Source organism: Stegostoma tigrinum, chromosome 1 (assembly GCF_030684315.1).
Source record: "Stegostoma tigrinum isolate sSteTig4 chromosome 1, sSteTig4.hap1, whole genome shotgun sequence".
In the NCBI taxonomy this organism is placed as follows: Eukaryota; Metazoa; Chordata; class Chondrichthyes; order Orectolobiformes; family Stegostomatidae; genus Stegostoma; species Stegostoma tigrinum.
This window is the reverse complement of record NC_081354.1, coordinates 103,515,933-103,540,627: the sequence shown is the minus strand read 5'-3', so window position 1 is coordinate 103,540,627 and position 24,695 is coordinate 103,515,933. Positions and strand designations below refer to the sequence as shown.

The following is a 24,695-nucleotide window of genomic DNA, read 5'->3' as shown; positions in this document are numbered from 1 at the left end:
TAAGAAGCCCATGCTAAGGGCAAAGCCCAGCAGGGATGCTGCATGGGCTTGTGCCAGATGCGAGTGGGATCTTCTTCCTTAACAGCCCCCATCCCATTCCCTAGCAAACCAGAGATTCAGTGAAGGTCCCCACTCACAAGATTTTACCTGGATTCACAGAATTGTTACAGTGCAGAAGGAAGCCATTCAGCCCATCATGTCCGTGCCAACTCTCCAAATGAATATGCCACTTAATGCGATTCTCCTGCTTCCTCCCTGGGACTTTGTTCACTGTTTCCTTTTGAATAATTTTCTTTTGAGTGCCTTAAATTTAGAGAGCTAGATGGCACATTAGCAAATTATCCAACTCCTTCTTGAAAACTGTCAATACTTTGGCCTCATGTGCTTTCTGTGGCGGAGAATTCCACAGGCTCACTACTCTCTGGGTGATGACATTTTCCCAGTCTCAGTGCTAAAGGGTTTATCCATATCCTTAAACTGGAACCCTTGTCCTGAACTCTTCAGCCATCAGGAATGTCCTTCCTGCATGTATACTCTCTAGTCCTACTAGAGTTTTAGAGGTTTCAATGAGATCCTCCTCACTCTTCTGAATTCCAGTGAGCTAAAGTCTTAACCAATCCACTTTCTCTTTGTATGTCTTCCTGCAATCGGAGGAATGCACTTCCTCCATAGCATCAGAATATCTTTCCTCACATAAGGAGACCAAAACCTCACAGTATTCCACAGCCTCACCAAGGCCCTTCCCAACTGCAGCAACACATCTCTGCTCCTGTACTTGAATCCCTCTCACTAGGATGGCCAATATACTATTTACCTTCATCACCACCAGCTGCACCTGCACCAACAAATGGTGTGTAAGAACACCCAGGTCTCATCGTACTCTGCCCTTTCCTAATCTATTGCTATTCAGTTAATAATCTGCCTTCCTGTGTTTTTTTACCAATTTTGAATGACCTTATATTTATCCACATTAAGCTGCATCTGCCACGCATTTGCCCACTCATCCAAATTCTCCAAATCACACCGCCCCAAAGATTATTCAAGCAACTGTCTGACAAAGTCAGACTCAGCAAATTGTTTCCTTCAATCCCAGACTTCTCCATCAACATCCATAGGCAACTCCTGACCAAGAGGCAGGATGGAACCGTTACTGATACCATTTGAAGGAAAAAAAAACAATAAGCTTTCAGCAGAGACAATCTTAAGTAAAGTCTGCATTTTGGAAAGTTTGTGGTAATACTGCAGACTGTTTTTGGAAATGATTTTAAGTGTTGGTGGATTTGAGAGGGAGTGTTGAGGATTTTGTGACTTGTCCCAGAAAAATACTACAACAGTGATAAGGCCAGTTGATGCAGACTGTCTGTGTCTGCCACACGATAGAATAGTGGAGCAGAGAGTAAAGAGAGAAATAGTCCTACACAGAGGGAGGTGAAGAAGGACATAGTGATGGAGCCTCTAGGTTTCCGTCACTTCGGTGGGCTATCTGAGAGCTCTATTCAGTCACTTGTTCCCTTGTGACTGGTGCTTCACGACCTTAGTAATTGGACTGGAGGACACAGTGCAAGGCAAATCTGCACACCGCTTTGGTCACAATAATCGGCCACCACGGTTGCAGCATTTGGAGCGTGATTTTGCTGATTTTCACTGCAGCACTGACATACTAGCTGTTTTGTGTCTATACTGCAGTAGAAGCTTCAATAATAGATATCAAACCCAGTAATTTGGACTCATGTAAATGTTGCTCTGAGTTGGTCATAATCTCTACAGTATTCAGCACTGAGTTCTGCATGATGGTCTCTGTCATATTGAAGCTGAATTCTACTTGCTTCTGGACACTGTCAAGCATGCCTCAAAATGCATCAAACATTTCAGTGTTCTTGGTCCTCATCTTTCAGCTCTATATCACCCAATCAAAGTCCCAATCTCCCAAAGATAGAATTGTACCCGTGTCCTTAGTGCTGTGAGGTAGCAGTCCTAACCACTGAGCTACTGTGCAGCCCAATTTTGTTTGCAGATCTTGACTCTACACTGCTGTCTAAAGGTCACACAGCAGCAGAAGCTGTGCTTGTGTCTGCCAGCACCAGATCGAGTGATGGCGCTTCAGAAACGTGTCATTGCTCTTGCCTTTCCTTCTGTGACGATTGTGGCAGAAGAGACAGGAATTCTCAGTATTTGATCAGATAAAGAATCAATTCTAAATGCCCATACAACCAAAGTAAGGAGGGAAAGATGGCTCCTTTGCTCTTATTCTTAATATAAAAATGGCCAGCAGTAATTATATAAAAGAGAAAGGATTTACATTAGAAATACTGAAAATTAAAACAAAGTGTTGAAATGGAAAATTTTTCTGAATCTGTTGTGGTAAGGGTATGGTTCTTGTTTGGTATAATTACATGCAGCATTTTTAATAAAATGTGAAATGTTATCCTCAGAGTGAGTGAATACATCAATAAACTAGAATGAAAACTCATTCTCCATTTTTATCAGACTCTTGCTGTAATTTGTGATCTAGTGACACATTTTACTTTGCATGAATGTCAAGAAGTAATGCATGTTGCTATTAAAACACTGATCAGTTTTTATTTAACAAAATGTGGAGCTGGATGAACACAGCAGGCCAAGCAGCATCTCAGGACCGCAAAAGCTGACGTTTCGGGCCTAGACCCTTCATCAGTTTTTATTTATCTGGTTCCATTTCTGTGAACTATTATTTTTCTAATTCAAAGCTTCATTATTCCCTTTGATTATATGTTGATATGTGCCATTGTAACCAGTTCAGCCTTAATGCCTGAATAATAAATAGTAATCTCAGTGCACCAGGGACAGTTTAAGTAGTTTACATTTAGCAATGAATGTGTGGAACCACAGGACATGGGCGAGGTCCTCAATGAATATTTCTCCTCTGTGTTAACCGTGGAGAAAGATATGAAGACTGAGGAACTTAGGGAAGTTAGTGGCAATATCTTGGGGACAGTCCATATCACGTTTGAGTAGGTGTTGGAAGTGCTAGAATTCATGAAGGTAGATAAATCTCCTGGTCCTGACCAGATATATCCAATAACCCTGAAGAAGTTGCAGGAGTGCTGGCTGATATATTTGTATCATCGTTAGCCATGGGTGAGGTCCTGGAAGGTTGGAGGGTAGCAAATGTTGTGCCCTAATTCAAGAAGAGCTGCAAAGACAAACCTGGGAATCATAGACCAGTAGGCTTAACTTCTGTGGTAGGTAAGTTACTTGAGAAGATTCTAAGGGTTAAGGTACACATGCATTTGGAAAGACAGGGTTTGATTAGGAGTAGTCAATGTGGCTTTGTGCATTTGGAGATCATGCCTCACAAATTTGTTGGAGTTCTTTGATGAAGTGATCAGGAAGATTGATAAGGGAAGGGCAGTAGATGTAGTCTATATGTATTTTAATAAGGCCTTAGATACACAATGGGCTTGATGGTACGAAGCAGAGATTAATACTGGAAGGATGCTTGTCAAACTGGAGGCCTGTGACTAGTTGTGTGCCTCAGGGATCAGTATTGGTCCCATTGCAGTTTGTTATCCATATCAATGATTTGGAAGAGAATGTACAAGGCATGATTAGTAAGGTTATCAGAAATTGCAGCTGGATCTTGATCAGCTGGGGAAGTGGGCTGAGAAATGGCAAATGGAGTTTAATATAGATAAATGTGAAGTGTTGCATTTTGGAAAGTCAAATCAGAGTTGGAGTTTCATGGTGAATAGTAGGGCCATATGGAGTGTAGCAGAACAGATGCACCTTGGAGTTCAGGTGCACGGTTCTCTAAAAGTGGAATCACAGGTAGACGGGGCAGTGCAGAAATCTTTTGGCACACTGGCCTTCATCAGCCAGGGCACTGAGTACAGAAGTTAGGAAGTTATGTTGCAGTTTACAGGATGTTGGGGAGGCCGCACTTGGAGTATTGTGTTCAGTTTTGTCACCTTGTTATAGGAAGGATGTTTTTAAAGTCGAAAGAGTTCAGAAGAAATTTACAAGGATGCTGCTAGGACTCAAGGGAGAGGTTGGACAAGCTGGGACATTTTTTCTTTAGAGCATAAGAGACTGAAAGGTGATCTTATAGAAATGTATAGGAACATGAGAGTCATGGGTAGGGTGAATGCACTCAGTTTTTTTCCCAGGGTTGGGGAATTGAAGGCTAGGGGGCATCAGTTTAAGGCAATAAGGGAAAGAATAGATGAGGACCTGGGGGGCAACTTTTTTTAAACAGAGGGGAGCACACATATGGAATGAGCTGCCAGTGGAAGTGATTGAGATGGGTACACTATCAACATTTAAAAAGCATTTGGACGAATACATGGATAGGAAAACTTTAGAAGGCTATAGACCAAGTGCATGGATATGGGGTTAGCGTGGATGGACATTTTGGTCAGCATGGACCAGTTTGGGCCGAAGGTCCTGTCTCCACACTTTTAGGACTCAATGATTCTATAATGTTAGATGCCAGCAATGTGCAATCTTTCTGACTTTCTCCCACAGTGATTCTAGTGGAATGTATGATGAACAATGGGATTTAAACAGAGCCTTGGAAAGGTTTAAACACTGAGGTCCTTCCTCACTTTTGTTCATGTCCTAGCCTCTACCAGTGGCACAAGTGGAAGCAGGGCTGAGAGCAAACATTCCCACCATCTGGCTTCCTACGACTCCAGATTGGGTGCCACAGTGGTTAGCACTGTGACCCAGGTTCAGTTCCAGCCTTGGGTGGCCACCTGTGTGGAGTTTGCACATTCTCCCTGTGTTTGTGTGGGTTTTTGCCAGGTGCTCTAGTTTCTTCCCACAGCCCAAAGGTGTGCAGATTAGGTGGATTAGCCATGCTAAATTGCCCTGTAGTGTCCTGGGATGTACAAGTTAGGTGGGTTCATGATGGTAAATGCGAGGTTGCAGGAATAGTTTGGATCTAGATGCAGAGCTGTTTGGAGAGTTAGTGCAGACTGAAGGGTCCAAATGGCCTCTTTCTTCACTGTAAGTGTTCCAAATTAGTCCGAGAGGAAAGAAATAGAAATACCAATTTGTCATTCACACCAAACAGAAAGCTCTTGGGGGCTCCAGAATTGGCACCTGCAAATACCAAAGTTTTTTTCTGGATATTATTCAGCTCCTTTGAAATAGAGCAGACCTGCCGTCTTTCCAAGGAATAGAATAGAATAGTCATTTATTCTCACCTGTATTTTTTATTTTAAAAAAGTAGTGAAAAGTGCTTAAGTCACTATACCGTGGTACCCATATTAATAACAGAGGCATAGATAAGAAAAGAAATTTAAATTCAAGAAAAAGCCCAATTCACTAGTTCAATTCACAGCTCCTGGGTTTGGGAAAAGACAGTACTGCTGCAAGACCGCCACACCAGGCAGCTGGGACTCCAGGTCGCAGCACTCTGCGGAAGCTGCCCCAAGAACCAGTCTTGCTGCTGATCCCAGGGAGGAAGATGTCACAAAAACTGCCCAAAGGAATCCCAGACTGCTGGCTTCTGGGCCGAAACAATCTCAAAGCCGAAGCTGCTGCAGATCCGACCAGGAGAATCTCGGGCTGTGCTGCCAAAGCAGACTGCGGCACACCCGCATTAGCCATGAGAAACTGCCATCGTCACCACAGCAACTGCCCAAAACAACCCTCCTGCACTATGCTGACCTCACCTCTGCCAATATAGCAGCCAATACAGGGTCCCTCCGCCAGCCACCTCCTCGACACTAATTGCCAGGGTCCCCCGCTCTGGGCTCACCAGCCACTGCCACGCTCCGGACCCCAACAAAGCCGCCTTCTTACCAACTTCTTCCAAAAAAAATGAAACATCAAGAAGAAAAAAAGAAATTAAGTGAGAGGGAAAAAAGAAAAGTGGACAGAGTGGATGAGCTCTGGGCACAGGAGCTCGGATGTTGCCTACTCCACCGCTGCCATCTTGCAAGAATAGGAATGCGAATGTGGTTGGCAGAATGGGGTTTGCATTGGCAGATTTTCAGAATCCACATTATTTCATCGATTTGCCAGCCTCTGGAAGCAGGCACATACCCTTCATGGTTCAGATACTCACTGCAAATGTACAAATTCTGATCTAGTAAGCAATGGAGATTTCAGACACATGCCCGCCAGCTCTTACACTAAACTCCCTCAACAAAACCTAAAAAAAATCCTGGAGCTTTTCATTAGGCCAATTCTAATGTCAGGAAAGGCTTGGCAGGTGGAAGCAAATTATTTCCTATAGTTGAGAACCAAGAACATGAGATTGTGGATAGAGGATTGAATTTTAAAATTTAGGTCAGAGATCAAGAGAAATTTCCTCAGAAATGGGTGGCTGTGGAATTTATTTCACAGATTAGCCAGGCCCAGTGGGTGAAGTCAGAGGGCTTTATGAGAGCAGGATGGAAAATTCTAATTAGAATTATTTGCTTGTGTGGAAGGTAAACACTGGCAGATATTGCTTGCGTCAAATGGCCTGTTTCCATATTATAACGCGTCTGCATTTTTATGGTTTCTGGTGACTATGATTTTGTAAATATAACTGTAATTTTGTCATTGGATAAACACATTTGCTTATTGTATAATTGATGTGGAATAAATTAATGACCTTTCTTATATCTTTAAGTTACTTAAAATAGCAGGCAATTCTCTTGAAATACTCAGCCTGAAATAAGAAGCCAGAGAAAATTGAGAGAGGATGATAAATATACAGAGTCAATTTCCTACATTTTAACTTGAATTGATGAAAACATAAGATCACTCTGTACTGATTAACAATCATTATTCCTATGCGCAGGAACAAAGTGGAATACCTACAACAGTGTCAGGAATCCTAGCCTGGATATAACTAAGAATTTGGACTTGTTGTGGTGCCCTCCAAACTAATGAAAGTAGTGAAAGGATCACAGCAAATTAGTCTGACAAGTTTCCTAGGATTCTATGAACAAGCTGCACATGACACCCAGACAACAAAGTGTGAAGCTGGATGAACACAGCAGGCCAAGCAGCATCTCAGGAGTACAAAAGCTGATGTTTCGAGCCTAGACCCTTCATCAGTGAGGGGGATGGGGAGAGGGTTCTGGCATAAATAGGGAGAGAGGGGGAGGTGGTCCGAAGATGGAGAGAAAAGAAGATAGGTGGAGAGGAGAGTATAGGTGGAGAGGTAGGGAGGGGATAGGTCAGTCCAGGGAAGACGGACAGGTCAAGGAGGTGGGATGAGGTTAGTAGGTAGGAAATGGACGTGTGGCTTGAGGTGGAAGGAAGGGATGGGTGAGAGGTAGAACAGGTTAGGGAGGCAGAGACAGGCTGGGCTTGTTTTGGGATGCAGTAGGGGGAGGGGATGAGCTGGGCTGGTTTTGTGATGCAGTGGGGGGAGGGGAAGAACTGGGCTAGTTTTGGGATGCACTGGGGGAAGGGGAGATTTTGAAGCTTGTGAACTCCACATTGATTCCATTGGGCTGCAGGGTTCCCAAGCGGAATATGAGTTGCTGTTCCTGCAACCTTCGGGTGGCATCATTGTGGCACTGCAGGAGGCCCATGATGGACATGTCGTCTAAGGGATGGGAGGGAGAGTTAAAATGGTTCACGACTGGGAGGTGCAGTTGTTTGTTGTGAACCGAGTGGAGGTGTTCTGCAAAGCCCTCTGCTTGGTTTCCCCAATGTAGAGGAAGCCACACCACCCAGAAGCAGCTTTCCATTCATGCTGGGTGGCAGAGGTGGGAGTACAATTTGAATGACATAAAAATCAACCAACCCAAACACTGATAAATAATAACATAAGAGTTGGCACAGGCAGGAAGGCATTCCAGTCTTGGGCCAGGGCATGCACCATCTTTTTGGCTGCTTTACCTGTGTGGATCATGTGGTCTAGGTTAAAACCTACCGAAGAGCTTCAGGAGATGAGATTGAATAAGTTCTTAAGGGGATCATTAAGATGATTTGGAGATTTGTAACAGAGGGAACACCAGAGAGAGAGAAGCATTAGATTTAAGCGATCTCAATGAGAAGAACAAATCATAGGAAGTTTGAGAAAGTGAATGAAGGTAGAAGAGGGAGATAAAGACATGTTGAGGTGGAAAGGGATTATAAGAGAGACAGAGACAAGGAAACAAAAGCCTTGTCATTACGCCCCAATTTCGTTTCGAATCAATAAATTCCCCTTCACTGTTTCCATATACTTTTCTTGTTGGCAGAGGAGGGGTGAGATGAAATGTGCTTTCATTGAGAGCTTTAATTTTAGCTCTAGTAGTGGGGGAGCTCTGATGTGAGTTTTACTTCTGTTTGGAATGCGGGAGTCTGGAGCTTGTGAGTTGACTTTCCTTACCATCTTTGCCTCAATGGAGCTTTTTTTTACAGTTTAACTTCGCTCCCAGGGTTATATGCTCGTTTGCTGGTCAAGTGCTGGTGATTTACACTTATTTACACGTATTTACACTTATTTTCACATTTTGTGCCATAGGGTGTTAGGAATTTAGATGATATTTCATCCTCCCCATTTTCCAAAGGGGAGAAAGGCAGGTAATGAAAATGTCTCACTATCCCTGTCTCCCAGTTTTAGCATCCAACTTGGGCATAATAGCTACTTTACTGGCTGGGAACTTTACTAAACCTGACTGGTTCACTTTTTTTAAAAAAGTACGAAGGGCAGATTTTTGAGGAAAAGGGATGTCATTTTGCTGAGAAAATAGAAGAATTGTCCCTTCAGTCAGAAATCTAAAAGTGGCATCAGGCAAAAGTCTTGAGGATCTTGGTGCTGAACTGTATGGATGATGTCAGTCCAGAGCTCACCATCATACACAGATTCAAAACGTGGATACAATTTCTGTCAAAGAATGCTCTTGCAACAGGGCATCTGAATTGAGGTAGGACTGTACAAATGAGGCACAACGCACAAAGAGGGATTTTGTTACCAATTTACTGCACCACTCCCAGTTCGGAGGTTGGGTGAAAATAAAAATCCCAATTTTAGTTCCTGTTACGTTATGAAAACTAGAAGGATAGAGCTGTTAAAATAAAATCCTCTCAATAATCAATCTGACTAACGCATATTTAAATTACAGACACTCAGTGCTCTCTTTAAATATGCAGGCTGGAATATTTTAAATCAGGATGGGATACAGGGCTTCCCTTTCGTACTAAACTTGCTGACAGATGCCTAGAAAACCAGAAGAGGTGCCAGAAAATATAAATATTTTTAACTGCAACTTTCCTTATGGGCTTTTAAGAGCAACAGCATTTCACTCCAGACTTAAAAACATTGGGTAAAAACTGAAAAAGCTGCGGATGCTGTAAATCAAGAACAAAAACAGAAGTTGCTGGAAAAACTCAGCAGGTCTGGCAGAATCTGTTAAGAAAGGTGACAGTTAACATTTTGAGGAAGGGTCACCAGACCCAAGATGTTAACTGTGATTTTTCCACCTCATATGCTGCCTGACCTGCTGAACTTTTCCAGAAACTTCTGTTTTTGTCTAAAAAATATTGGGCTTGCTTGTCCTGGGTTTTGGTTCACACCGCCACCCCGATCATGCTCACTCAACAGTACTTATCTGTCTCAAGGAAGTATTTCTATGGGAGCCGGTGCCTGGGTAACAATGGCCCACGTGGTAAAATCCATCCAAACCTCCAGGTTTCACTTTGTCTTCCTCCTAGCTGCCACACACTGCAGTAACATACTACATTAATATCAAGTCCCAAGAGTTGAATTGACAACAACATTTTATTTATTTTGTAGGAAGTATGGGTCTTTGAAATTGATGGTGTCACATCAGATGAACAAAAGCTCTAGGTCTGCTGCTGAGGTGCCTTTCATTACAAAAGCTCTCTCCTTTATGACAATGCACAATCAGCCATTTTGTTCCTGCAGTAGTAAGACAACAATCAAAAGGTGACAATCCCAACACGGAGAGAAGATATTGCGGTGGTAGTTTCTTGACCCAGTAATCCAGAATTCTGGCTAATGTTCTGGCATGAATCCCACCATGACAAACACTGGAATTCTAATTCAATAAAATGTGGAAAGAAAAATTAATCTAATGGCAACCATGAAATAATTGTTGACTGCCATAAATGCCCATCCAGTTCATAATGTCCTTCACAGAAAAAAAATCAGTCCTTATCTGGTCTGGCCTACGTGCAATGCAATTGACTGATAACCAGCCTCTGAAATGGCTCGACAGCCAATCTGTTCAAGGGTAACTAAGAATGGGTTGCAAACACCAGCCTCATCAGAAATGCCCACATCCTAATCATGAATTTACACTAAAGCAGATGCATCACAAATGGACTGGCACACGCGTTTCAGGAGTGGGCTGGCTTTGCCATTTTAGGCTGTCCGATGAGATTCAAAAGGAATCAGAAGGAATGAGATAGTATCACATTATGGGATGACTGGAGTGACTGGCAGTGGTGGAAACATAATGTGATAGGAGTTACTGAAGTGAGTGAGGCAGTGAGCAGAAGAGGATAATTGATGGAAGTGAAGTGAGCCTGACAGGGTATGATTAACAAAACAGAGTGAAAGGAAGGTGCACTGCAGGTTTCAGGTCTTTTTTAACCTTATCATTTGATTGAAACGTTTGTTGTATTATGTTCTTGAGCTCTCAATGATGATCCAGTTCTTGGGTTCCTCTGCCGTTGTCAGCCGCACACCTTCTGGTGTGGAAGTGAGTTATTTGTGTTCAGTGCTAGGGAGGAGTCATACAGCACAGAAACGAGCCCTTCGGCCAACTCGTCCATACCGACCAGGTTGCCTAAACTGAACTAGTCCCATTTACCTGCATTTTGCCCATATCTCTGCAAACCTTTCCTATCCACACACCTGTCGAAATGTCTTTTAAATTTTGTAGTTGTACCTATCTTTACCGTTCCTGTGGCAGCTTTTTCCATGTCTGCACTACCCTAAATGTGAAAAAGTTGCCTGATCCCGTTTAAATATTTCCCCACTCACCTTAAACCTATACCTTCTAATTTTGGACTCTCCTACCCCAGGGAAAAGATGTTGGCTATTCAAATTACCTATGGCCCACATGATTTTATAAACCTCAATCATGTCCCCGCCCCTCAGCCTGCTGTGCTCGAGAGAAAACAATCCAAGCCTATCTAGTCTCTACTTACAGCTCAATTTCTCCATCCCAGGCTACACCCTGGTGAACCTTCTCTGTATCCCCTCAAGTGTTATCACATCCTTCCTGTGGTGAGATGACCAGAACTACACACAATACTCTAGCTGTGGCCTGGCCAATGCTCGGTACAACTCCAACATTACCATTCTGAAGAAGGGTCACTGGACTCAAAAGGTTAACTCTGATTTCTCTTCCCAGATACAATCTGACCTGCTGAGATTTTCCAGCAATTTCTGTTTTTGGTTCTGATTTCTAACATCTGCAGTTCTTTCAGTTTTCTTTCCAACATTATCTCCTTGCTGTTATACTCTATGCCATGACTGTTGAAAGCAAGTGTCCGATATTCCTTGATAACCCATCCTATTCATGAGCTTTGCTGACATCTCGAATTGATCTGAATTAAACTCCATCTCCCATTCTTTGGCTCATTGGCCCAGTTGATCAAGATCCAGTTGTGCTCTTAGACAACCTTCTTCACTGTCCCCTATACCACCAATTTTGGTGTCTTCCACAAACTTAACAACTGCGCCTCCTATATTCTGTTCCAAATCATTTATATAAATGATGAACAACAGTGGATCCAGCACCGATCCTTGTGGTACAACGCTGATCACAGGCCTCCAATCTGAAAAACAGCCCTATACCAACATCCTCTGAAAGAGGCCATCCCCTGCTCATATTATACTGACGAGAATGTCCAGAAAAGTCTGCTGGGAACAGCTTAAGCATCTTGGAATAGTCTTCACTTTCTTTGAGATCATCAATTTTCTTTTTGTATTGCACAGTTATGTCAACTTCAATAATCTTCCTCCACTGTTTCTAAAGTATGTGTTAAGGTAGCTGAAGGGAAATTGAGGCATCTGCATCCCTGTTTAATTGAGCCTCAAAACCCTGAAGTAACATGATAGTCACAGAATCACAGAAGTGTTACACTGCAGAAGGAGGCATTTCAGTCCATCTTGCCTGCAGTGGCTCATTAAATGAGCATCACTATTGAGTGCTAATCTCCTCTCCCTTATAATGAGCAATGCAAAATTGACAAGGCCCACAAGATCTGCAATGTTGCAGAATTATCACCCAGTATCAATTTCTGCTCCATTCGCACTTCCCGGTTAATAGTGATGTTATTGTTGTTAATTCCACTGATCCCTAACAATGTAGAATAGAAATCGGGCATTTATAATGCCACGTACAGGCATAAAGATTACTGCACTTAATGTATTTTTAATAATAAAGGAATTTTAATGTATAATAAAAATTATGGAATAGTTACATAAATGGAAATTTTATTCCATTGATGGCATTCATTGAGATTAAAATCTTAATGTAATTTGGGCTGATGAAATAACATCATTCATTGCCATTGACAGATGTAAATATATTTGGAGTAAACAGCATTGACCGAAAGTAGTTGGAAGGATCATGTTGTATACGATAGAAAGAACTTTGGGTAATCAGGCTGACAATTTCAGTCAGTATTGTTACTGTTTTAATTAATGGCACAACCATGGCGTTCAGTGTTGCTCAACTGAAATCATCTCAATTTATTCTTAACTAAACCTATTGGTGTTACTGTAGCCAATTAGTATTTGTTAATGTCATATTTATATTTCTTTCTTAATGCAACAAAATCTAACTCAGCAAAAACAAATGTGAATATATTGTCTAATTGAGTCACGAAAAACAGAATTGAGTGTTGGTTACTAAAGCTAAAAAATTTGTTAGGTATATTTCATGTCTTAGTTCTTGTCACTGGGGAATCAAAAGCACAGATGCCCTGCTGCTGATGATTTATTTTATCTGTGATTGGCTCCCTGTGTTAACTTATACATGTAATTCATACATGCTAGGCAGCATGATGGACAGCCTTGTGGCTCAGTGGTTAGCACTGCTGCCTCACAACTCCAGGGGCCCGGGATTGATTCCACCCTTGGGCAACTGTCTGTGTGGAGTTTGCGCATTCTGCCTGTGTCTGCGTGGGTCCCCTCTGGTGTTCTGGTTTCCTCCCACAGTCTGAAAGATGCGCAGGTTAGGCGGGTTGACCATGCTAAATTGCCCGTAGTGTCCAGGGATGTGCATGCTGGGTGGATTAGCCATGGGATATTGCAGGGTTACAAGGGTAGGGGAGCAGGGCTGTTTGGAGGGATGGCATGGACTTGAAGGGCTGAATGACCTGTTTCCAGACTGTAGGAATTTTATGTAACTATGATGATTAGTGTAATAGTTTCTCACATCTAAAATGTATTAAATTCATTTATAGCGTGTGTGTATTAATTGGTGTTTGACCAGCTTAATTTAATCTTTTGTTAAACAAATACCTAAATAATGATTTTAATGTTAATATTCCTGACAAAAGATCATCGGGTAAGAAGAAAAAAATATTACGTGTGTGTAGTATGCCTTCTGCATGATTTTTATCATGTTCCCACTTATCAATTTGTTAAAATAACAATGATAATCTTTATCTCAGGTATCAATCTAAGAATAACTATAGCTGGGTTAACAATATACTTTTTGAGCAAGTTGCCTGATAAATTAGACATTAGAGAAGTTAGTTGTTGTTGCGAAGTTTTTTAACCAAATTAATTTCTTCATTGTAATTAACTGATATTGTAAGTTATCTTGCTGTACTCCTACCCATACTGTTCCAGTACCACTACCACACTGGCATCTACCCATCAATGTGTAAACCAACGAAGATAGGGTCTGTACACAAAAAAAAGGATAACTTCACCGCAGACTGAGGCACCCCCTCAGTCTACACTGGATCATCAGTAAACTGATGGAAGAGGTGATCAAAAGTGCTATCATGCAGCACCTGCTTAGTGGTAACCTTGTCACTGACACCCAGTTTGAATTTCACCAGGGCCATTCAGATCCTGACCTCATTACAACCTCAGTTAAACATGGACAAAAGAGCTGCAGTCGAGAGGTGAGTTGAGAATGGTTGGCCTTGTCATTTACTCTACATTTGACCAAGTTTAGCATCAAGGAACCCTAACAAAACTAGCCATTGCAATCCTGGGGGAATGCTCAACACTGGTTTGAGTCATCCTTGGCACATAGGAAGGTAGCTGTGGTTGTTGGACATCAATCATCTCAGCTCCAGGACACCCCTGCAGGTCTTGCTCAGGTTAATGTCCTAGGCCCGAACATCTTCAGCTGCTTCATCAATGACCTTGCCTCCATCTATAAGGTCAGAAGTGGGGATGTTCACTGATGAATGCATAATGTTCAATATCATTCATGACTCCTCAGATACCAAAATATTCAATGTCCAATGCAGCAAGGCTTGGACAATATCCAGGCCTGGAGTAACAAATGACAGTTTCATTTCATTTTCTTGTGGTATACATGCCTGGAAGTCACCAGCTCAAACTTGTAAAATCTAATGTCATCGCTTGACAAACAATGGCATTACCATCGCTGAATCCCCCATTCTCAAAATCCTTGGGTCATCTTTGATTAGAAACACAGTGGCTACGAGAGCAGGTCAGAGGCTAGGAATACTAAGGCAAGTAACTTATGTCCCTGACTCCCCAAACCCGTCCACCATCCACAAAGCACAAGTCAGAAGTGTCAAGGAATACTCCCACTTGCCTGGATGGGTGCAGCTCCAACAACACTGAAGAAGCTTGACACCATCCAGGACAAAACAGTCTGCTTGATCAGAACCAATGTTGCCACGAAGCTTGTATGCGCAGACACGCAACAGCCTGAAATCTGCCATGCAGGCCTTGTTACATTTAAGCATTGTACAAACATGCCACACAAATATCAAATAAAAGAGTTGTGTATTTAATACATTGGTTGCACAAAGCAAGACAATAGCAAAAGGATATTGATCGAAACTTAATCTTAAGATTGATTGGAACAAGTTGTAGCATGCATAGTATAGGAAAATCAGTGAGTGTAGCAGACATAACTCTGTAGTATTGCATTTCACACAGAATAGAATTACCCTGTCAGCTTCGTCTGAATGGAGGAATATAGATCAGCCTCCCAAATCAGAGGGTGTCAACAATAATATATGAATATTCATATACAACATGGCTGAGACACAGGAAGCAGACTGTAATAGTACAGGGATAGTAGGGTGAACTGCAGATACTGGAGAATCTGAGATAAAAAGGCACAGAACTGGATGAACACAGCAGGCCAAGTAGCATTAGAGGAGCAGGAAGGCTGATGTTTCTCTCAGCCTGAAACTTCAGCCTTCCTGCTGCTCTGATGCTGCTTGGCCTTGCTCTGTTCATCCAGCTGTATGCCTTTCTATCTGTAATAGTACAGGAATACTTTTGTAATTGGAAACCTGTTTCCAGTGAGGTTCTGCAGGGCTCAGTGCTGGGGCCCTTACTGTCTGTAGCATACATTAATGATTTTGGATCATGGAATCTCCTCAGTGCAGAAAGACGTCATTCGGCCCATTTAGCCTGCACCAATCCTCCAAAGAGCATCCCACCCAATCCTTGACCCCCGCCCAATCCCAGACCTTCATGCATCTCTGTAATGCTACGTTTCCCATGACTAACCTATCTAGTCTGTGCATCTCTGGACACTACAGGGCAATTTAACATGATCAGTCCACCTAACCTGCACATCTTTGGACTGTGGGAGGAAACCAATGAAGAAACCCACGCAGACACGAGGAAAATGTGCAAACTCCACACAGGCAGTCGCCTGAGTGAGGAATGAAACCTAGGTCCCTAGCGCTGTAAGACAGCACTGTGTCACCGTGCTGTCCACATCCCCTACATTTAATTCCAAATTAATTGTCGGGGATATGATCAAGAAATTTACCGATGACATGAAAATTGGTCGATCGGTAAATAGTGAGGAGGATAGCTGCCAGCTACAGGAGGATATTATGGTCCAGTATGGTGAGTAGTGCAGTGGCCAATGGAATTCACCCCACGAAAGTGAAAGATAGTACACTTGGGACAGTTAACGCTTTAAGACATTACGCAATGAACAGTAGGACCCTGGAAAGTACTGAAGATTAGAGGGAGCACAGTGTGCATGTCCACAGATCCCTGAATGAAGCAGGGCAATTACATATGGTGGTTAGAAAGGCATATGGGATGCTTGTCTTCAATAGCTGAGGCATGGAATACGAGTGCAGGGATGTTATTGCTGGAACTGTATAAAATGCTGGTACCACATTATGAGGGGCATAGGAAGGCAGCGTTTCCATTAGCAAAGGGATCAAGTCAAGTGTGTTCATCTACCTCTACACCTTGTTATCACCAGACTATAAGGCTGCTCTCTCATTAGAGAGACAACTGATAGTGATTTAACCTGAAGGCTCCATACCTCAGGCAAGAGGAGAAAGGTTGAGAAGGAGAGTCCTTTGTAGTAACCTTAGCTGGTGTGGGGATTAAACCTATGCTGATGGCAACTCAGCACTTTGCAAACCAACCATCCAGCCAACTGAGCTAAACCAACTCCCGCAGATGGGTCAATAACTGGGGACATAAATTTAAGTAAGATGCTGAAGGCTAAGATGACAGTTGAGGAGAAAACTCTTGTGATCAGTGGGTTTTGGGTGTCTGATATTCACTGTCTGATAGGGTGGTTGAGTCAGAAACACATTTAAGCAGTATTTAAATACTCAATTGCATTGCCATAACCTACAGGCTAAAGGCCACTAACCCTATTGCAAAATAGGGTTAGTGTAGTTGGAGCTTAGAAGGTAGGAACAGGAGAAGGTCGTTTGACATCTCAAGCCTATTCCATCATTCAATATGACAGTAATCCCCCAACATATTCCAGCTCCCACCCCCAACAATATCCCTTGATCCTTTTAGCCAATAGAGCTATATCGACCTCTTTCTTGAAAATACATGTTTTGGCCTCAACTACTTTCTATGGTAGCGAATTCCACAAGCTCGCCATTCTGTTTTCTAGAGAAACATATATCCTGAGGAGTACGCTTATCACAGTTTGGGAGCTCCTGCCAACATCAGAAACTTCAGTCTGTAAAAGTGAGTTTGCAAGAAGGCAGCTGGTTAAAAGGCCTGAAACTGCTGGCACACTTGGGAAGCCCACAACAACCTCCATTTTGGTTTTGTTTGCATAAAATTCACAGGCAGTTGCTGTGAGGTTTTTGTCTTGCACCTTCCTCATTTTCATATACCTAAAAGAAAATGAAGCTATTTGAAACAGGGGCTACCAATGGAAGTGGTGGATGATGACTGCTGTTAGAAGCCCAGAGAACGTGTTGAGAAGAGGTAGGTAGGGCCATCTCACTACAACTGCTATCATAAAACGAGCAGTTGAATTGATAAACTGTGCTTGAGATGCATTGACATCTCGAATCACTCTTCAATACGCACCAGGCTGGCTATCAGCAGTGTTAATGGTCTACCGTACCTTGTGCAACATCATATAGCTGGGAGTACTGGTGGTGTACAACTCACTTTAGATGAAGAGGAGGAATAGAAGAAACAACCGAAAGAAGGGGATTGAGATGTTTTGACAGCACATTGACTAAAATTGGGCCCTTGAAGACAGAAATGGGTGAATTTATTATGGGGAACAAGGAAATGGCAGAAGAGTTGAATAGGTACTTTGGATCTGTCTTCACTAGGGAAGACACAAGCAGTCTCCCAGATATAATAGTGGCTGAAGGACCGAGGGTAATGGATGAGCTGAAGGGAATTTATATTAGGCAGGAAATGGTGTTGGATAGACTATTAGGTCTGAATGCTGATACGTCCCCGGGACCTGATGGTCTGCATCCCAGGGTACTTAAGGAGGTGGCTCTAGAAATCATGGATACATTGGTAATTATTTTCCAATATTCTATAGATTCAGGATTAGTTCCTGCGGATTGGAGGGTGGCTAATGTTTTCCCACTTTTCAAGAAAGGAGGGAGAGAGAAAACAGGGAATTATAGACCGGTTAGCCTGACGTCAGTGGTGGGAAAGGTGCTGGAGTCAATTCTAAAAGATGAATTTACAAATCATTTGGATAGCAGTAAGAGGATAGGTCAGAGTCAGCATGGATTTATGAAAGGGAAATTGTGCTTGACAAATCTTCTGGAATTTTTTGAGGATGTAACTATGAAGATGGACAAAGGAGAGCCAGTGGATGTAGTATACCTGGACTTTCAGAAAGCCTTTGATAAAGCCCCACAAAGGAGATTAGTGAGCAAAATTAGGGCACATGGTATTGGGGGCAAAATACTGACTTGGATTGAAAATTGGCTGGCTGACAGGAAGCAAAGAGTAGTGATAAATGGGTCCCTTTCGGAATGGCAGGCAGTGACCAGTGGGGTACTACAAGGTTCGGTGCTGGGACCACAGCTATTTACAATATACATTAATGATATAGATGAAGGCATCAAAAGTAATATTAGCAAATTTGCTGATGACACAAAGCTGGGTGGCAGGGTGAAATGTGAGGAAGATGTTATGAGAATACAGGGAGACTTGGACAGGCTAGGTGAGTGGACGGATGCATGACAGATGCAGTCTAATGTGGATAAATGTGTGGTTATCCACTTTGGTGGCAAGAACAGGAAGGCAGATTATTATCTAAATGGAGTCAAGTTAGGTAAAGGGGAAATACAACGACATCTAGGTGTTCTTGTACATCAGTCAATGAAAGCAAGCATGCAAGCACAACAGGCAGTGAAGAAGGCTAATGGCATGTTGGCCTTCATAACAAGAGGAATTGAGTATAGGAGCAAAGAGGTCCTTCTGCAGCTGTACAGGGCCCTGGTGAGACTGTACCTGGAGCATTGTGTGCATTTTTGGTCTCCAAATTTGAGGAAGGACATTCTGGCTATTGAGGGAGTGCAGCGTAAGTTCACGAGGTCAATTCCCAGAATGGCGGGACTATCATGTTGAAAGATTGGAGCGACTGGGCTTGTATACACTTGAGTTTAGAAGGATGAGAGGGGATCTGATTGAGACGTGTAAGATTATTAAGGGATTGGACAATCTGGAGGCAGGAAGCATGTTTCCACTGATGGGGGAGTCCAGAACCAGAGGACACAGTTTAACAATAAGGGGTAGGCCATTTAGAACAGTGTTGAGGAGAAACTTCTTCACCCAGAGAGTGGTGGATATATGGAATACTCTGCCCCAGAAGGCAGTGGAGGCCAAGTCTGTGGATACTTTCAAGAAAGAGATGGAGAGAACTCTTACAGATAGTGGAATCAAGGGTTATGGGGATAAGGCAGGAACAGGATACTGATTGTGGATGATCAGCCATGATAATGAATGGTGGTGCTGGCTCGAAGGGCCAAATGGCCTACTCCTGCACCTATTGTCTATTGTCTATTGCCTAGGACAGCTTTTTTCAAGCACAGCTCACTTCAAGCAGTGCACAAGTCTGGGAGCAAAGTTCTGAACACATTTGCCTTCCCAACAACCTCCATGTGCTGCAACACAAAGCAATTTCACTATCAACAGTGTGGCCCTTTCACACGACCTATTTTATCGTGAACCCTTACTATGAACAAACAGTAGGCCACTGGCCAGATGGCACAAAAATGTTGATACAGAAAAATGAAATCAGCAAGTTTTAATCATACAAAATAGTTGATAAAAAAATTAACACCATTACACAATTCCTTGTTTTATCTCTGCTGTATAGTGTTGACCATTGTTCAGTTTGTAACACTCTCCCTTGGAAATCAGATTGCTAGGAATCTTATTCAGGATTTGCGCTATGCTAACACTGTAATGCAGTGCTGGGAGAGTGCTGCACTGTCAAAGGTGCTATCTTTCAATCTGTCTGTAGCACATAAAAGATCTCATGGAATTCAAAGAATAGGAGGGAATTTTCCCAGTAGCCTTCATTCTAAACTACTGCACAGGCTTTCTGATCCTCTACGCACCCCAGTCCATTTGCTGATCCTGTTCCCAACTTTGACCTCTAATTTCAGAAGTTGCTGCCAGCTACAATGAAAGGAAAAATACAAAATTAGAGAGAACTCAGATGCTTGGAGTTGTTAGAAAAGCAACATCAGAAAGACTGATTATCTGGTTATTATCACAGAGGTGCATGTGAAATATTACAGAGTGCAAATTGGCTTCAGCATTTCTGGTAATAAAAGAGTGACTAGAATTCAGAAATAGTTAATTGACTGTAATGGTGTCAGAAGGTGCTCATGAAAGGCATGGTTTGGATGGAGCTCTATTTTGTCTTGTTTTTCCTATAATATGGTATCCTTTTACCACTTCAGGAATGTCCATCGTGATCAATGTCCTTGGGGTTTTGAAAACCCTGTAGAGTCCACTTCTGTTCTGACAGCTTATAGGTGGCTCGGTGGCACTGTGGTTAGCACTGCTGCCTCACAGCGCCAGGGACCCGGGTTTGATTCCACCCTCAGGTCACTGTCTGTGTGGAGTTTGCATGTTCTGCTTGAATCTGTATGGATTTCTGCTGGGTGCTTTGGTTTCCTCCCACAGTCCAAAGATTTGCAGGCTGGGTGAATTGGCTGTGCTAAATTGCTCGTTGTGTCCAGAGATGTTTAGTTTAGGTGTGTTAGCCGTGGGAATACAGGGAAAAGATAGGGGATGGGTCTAGGTGACATGCTGTTTGGAAGGTCAGTGTGGACTCATTGTGTCAAATGGCCTGTTTCCACACTGTAGAGGTTCTATGAGGACAATGTGCAAGTTGCAAACAACCAATCAAGGATTCTCTCTTCAAATACCACGTAAAGAACCAGTGCAAATTTAAACTAATTGCCAATTACTTCCAAATTAATTATATTTTTATGCACTCGTAATTTCAGGCTTTAAAGGCTTCAAATCACAAATACGTAACGAGGACTTCCACACCATTTTAGAAGTTAATCAATCAAATGTTTACATTTCTTGACATGAAACATTTAAAAAATTAGACATTATTAAATATTGTTAGACAGGTAGGTAATGGATTTATTGAAATATCATCGTGGCAGCACATGCCAAGTTGTGGTGACGATACAAATAAAACAAACAATAATTCATAGCATAGTCATAGACAATCATTAAAATGAAAATAAAACATAACATAATAAAAGGCTCACTCAATTATAATCATTGAAATTAAATAGCTCGGCATTTTTAATTGATTTCATTGGCATATAGTTTCAGGTTGAGTTTGTCAAATTCTCAGTAACTTATATTTGTGGATCTTATAAACTAAGTGACTGGGTTAGTGGAGAATGGGTTCATCTAAACCTTATTCACAGATTGATGTTTGTTAAACAAAATCTGTTAAAAGTGAAGTTATTCTTTAGAATGATGTATCAGACTTCTTCAATATTTGGAAATAATCTGTCTGATAGTAATTAACTTTAAAAACAGGGTAATGTTGTAAAGTTAATTATGCCTACTAAAAACATCATTTTCCAACACTCCTGGAGTTTCTGTCAGTTTTTTTTTCTTACTGTGGCAGGCTGACCAGTTTTCATGATGCAGTGACTGTAAGCTATGCCCTAACTGCCTGCGGTTTTTTATGTGAACTAGGCTGTGCTATTGCCTCACTCCAGACTATGCCGAAGGGTCTAGGCCCGAAACGTCAGCCTTTGTGCTCCTGAGATGCTGCTTGGCCTGTTGTGTTCATCCAGCCTCACATTTTATTATCTTGGAATTCTCCAGCATCTGCAGTTCCCATTATCTCTGATCTCTATGCCAGGAGGGAATCTACCCTTTTTTTACCACCATTGAGATTTTTTTCACAGCGAGTGCAGTCATTGTACTGCTGACTGCAAAATTCCATGCCATTTAGTGGCATGTGTCAATCCTGCAACTAGGAACTGGAATACAGTGGCCTGAAGTGACACCAGTCTTGGGAGGTTGGAGTTGCTGAGGTTTGAATTCCTTGCCTGTGCACATGGGAGATTGTCAATTTACTCTGTGGGTTATTTGGGATCAATTCACATCTATACAGCAATTCTTTGGGGCTCCAACAAAAGTTAACATTATGATAATATAGATGCAATTTCAGTTCCAACATCTTATTCTGAACAGGAATATTTTGGTTATAAAAAAGTAAAGCTGCCATAGTCCACTCTCTCATGAGAGAGGGAGAGACAGCTGGTGTGGTTTAACATTGAGGACCATTAGACCTCAGGTGAGGGAAGAGGTGAAGCAGGAGAGTCCTTCACCATTCTTAGCCAATGTAGAACTTGAACCCATTCTTGTAACTATCACTCTGCATTGTCCAGCTGCACTGCCCAGCCAGCCAAGCTAACTGACTCCACGTATTATGGCTACAAGCTCCACTACAAGCTAGCGCATACAGTCCAGGTGACAAACCTCAGTACTGCACAAAGGAAACCGTGTTTCATTGTATGGTGCTACCTTTCACATGAAATGCCTGTCTAATGCATGAAAACCATCCTCATAGAATTATTTGAAGAAGAGCAGGATGATGTCTTACTCAAGATTTTCCCTCAACCAGCCGTAACAATTTTGATTTGCTGGTTATGAAATGTTGCCTTTTGCAAATTCACAGTGAAATTTGCTCCAGGTCAACAATACATCATGTGAAAATTAATCCATTGCACTTGCTTTGGGTGTCTTCACAATCCAACAAGGTGTATTATTCATGCATATTGTTTCCTATGCTTAAAGCAATAATTAGATTGACAATTGAAATAATCTTGTTTACTATCATATTTTGTGCATTATTAATAAGTGTGATTACGCTTGAGTCTTAACGTGAGGCATTCAGTGTCCCATGCTGAACAATCCTGACGAATATTTGAAAAATCATCGTAATATTTTACTCATTATTAAATCAGGAATGTTTATCTTCTTCGGAAGTGCTTTGACCCATCAGATCACTTGTCCATTCCAAAGTTTATTTGTTCCACTGAAACCAGTGGAATGAAATCAGGTGTGCTCAGTCGAAAAATTGTTATGCAAGAAGAATATTCTTTTAAAAAGTAGTTAACCTCATATAAAGCTCTCTCATTATATTTGCTAGTTTTTTTGGTAATAAATATGGTGGGTTTGTTCTGCGCATGTAAACAGAAATATAAACTAAGGTTTCTTCAGGCTTATCTTCTTCCTTTTAGGGATTTTATGTGCCCCATATGGGTCTATTTTCAGTTCTGAGGAAATATGTAAAATAACATAGAACATTACAGCACAGTACAGGCCCTTCGGCCCTTGATATTGTGCCGACCTGTCATACTGATCTCAAGCCCATCTAACCTACACTATTCCATGTACATCCATATGCTTGTCCAATGACGACTTAAATGTACCTAAAGTTGGCAAATCTACTACCGTTTCAGGCAAAGCGTTCCATTCCCTTACTACTCTCTGAGTAAAGAAACCACCTCTGACATCTGTCCTATATCTTTCACCCCTCAATTTAAAGCTATGCCCCCTCGTGCCCGCCGTCACCATCCTAGGAAAAAGGCTCTCCCTATCCACCCTATCTAACCCTCTGATTATTATATATGTTTCAATTAAGTCACCTCTCAACCTTCTTCTCCCTAATGAAAACAGACTCAAGTCCCTCAGCCTTTCCTCGTAAGACCTTCCCTCCATACCAGGCAACATCCTACTAAATCTCCTCTGCACCCTTTCCAAAGCTTCCACATCCTTCTTATAATGCGGTGACCAGAACTGTACACAATACTCCAAGTGCGGCCGCACCGGAGTTTTGTACAGCTTCACCATAACCTCTTGGTTCCGGAACTCGATCCCTCTATTAATAAAAGCTAAAACACTGTATGCCTTCTTAACAGCCCTGTCAACCTGGGTGGCAACTTTCAAGGATCTGTGTACATGGACACCGAGATCTCTCTGCTCATCTACACTGCTAAGAATCCTACCATTAGCCCTGTACTTTGCCTTCTGGTTACTCCTACCAAAGTGCATCACCTCACACTTGTCTGCATTAAACTCCATTTGCCACCTCTCAGCCCAGCTCTGCAGCTTATCTATGTCTCTCTGCAACCTACAGCATCCTTCGTCACTATCCACAACTCCACCAACCTCAGTGTCGTCTGCAAATTTACTAGCCCATCCTTCTAAACCCTCATCCAGGTCATTTTTAAAAATGACAAACAGCAGTGGACCCAACACCGACCCTTGCGGTACACCACTAGTAACTGGTCTCCAGGATGAACATTTCCCATCAACTACCACCCTCTGACTTCTTTCAGCAAGCCAATTTCCGATCCAAACTGTTATATCTCCCACAATTCCATTCCTCCGCATTTTGTACAATAGCCTACTGTGGGGAACCTTATCGAACGTCTTGCTGAAATCCATATACACCACATCAACCGGTTTACTCTCATCTACCTGTTTGGTCACCTTCTCAAAGAACTCAATAAGGTTTGCGAGGCACGACCTTCCCTTCACAAAACCGTGCTGACTGTCCCTAATCAATTTATTCTTTTCTAGGTGATTATAAATCCTATCCCTTATACCAACACTTTACCAACAACTGAGGTAAGGCTCACTGGTCTATAACAACTGAGGTAAGGCTCACTGGTCTATAAAAATAGAGTAAAATAGAACCAGTGCCCAGTCCATCATCTTCCCACCCGGCCCTGAATGGCCCTTCATAAAATAGATTGAAAGTATGAAAATCAGCAGCCTGTCTGCCTTATTTAAATCAATACTTAAATGT

General features: G+C 42.2%; 1 protein-coding gene across 10 annotated transcripts in view; it reads left to right on the top strand.

The window, feature by feature from the left end:
- Window positions 1-24,695, top strand: part of LOC125458109 (gamma-aminobutyric acid receptor subunit alpha-2) — a 222,924-nt gene that overhangs the window by 176,635 nt on the left and 21,594 nt on the right. The gene's annotated exons all lie outside the window — the stretch shown is intronic.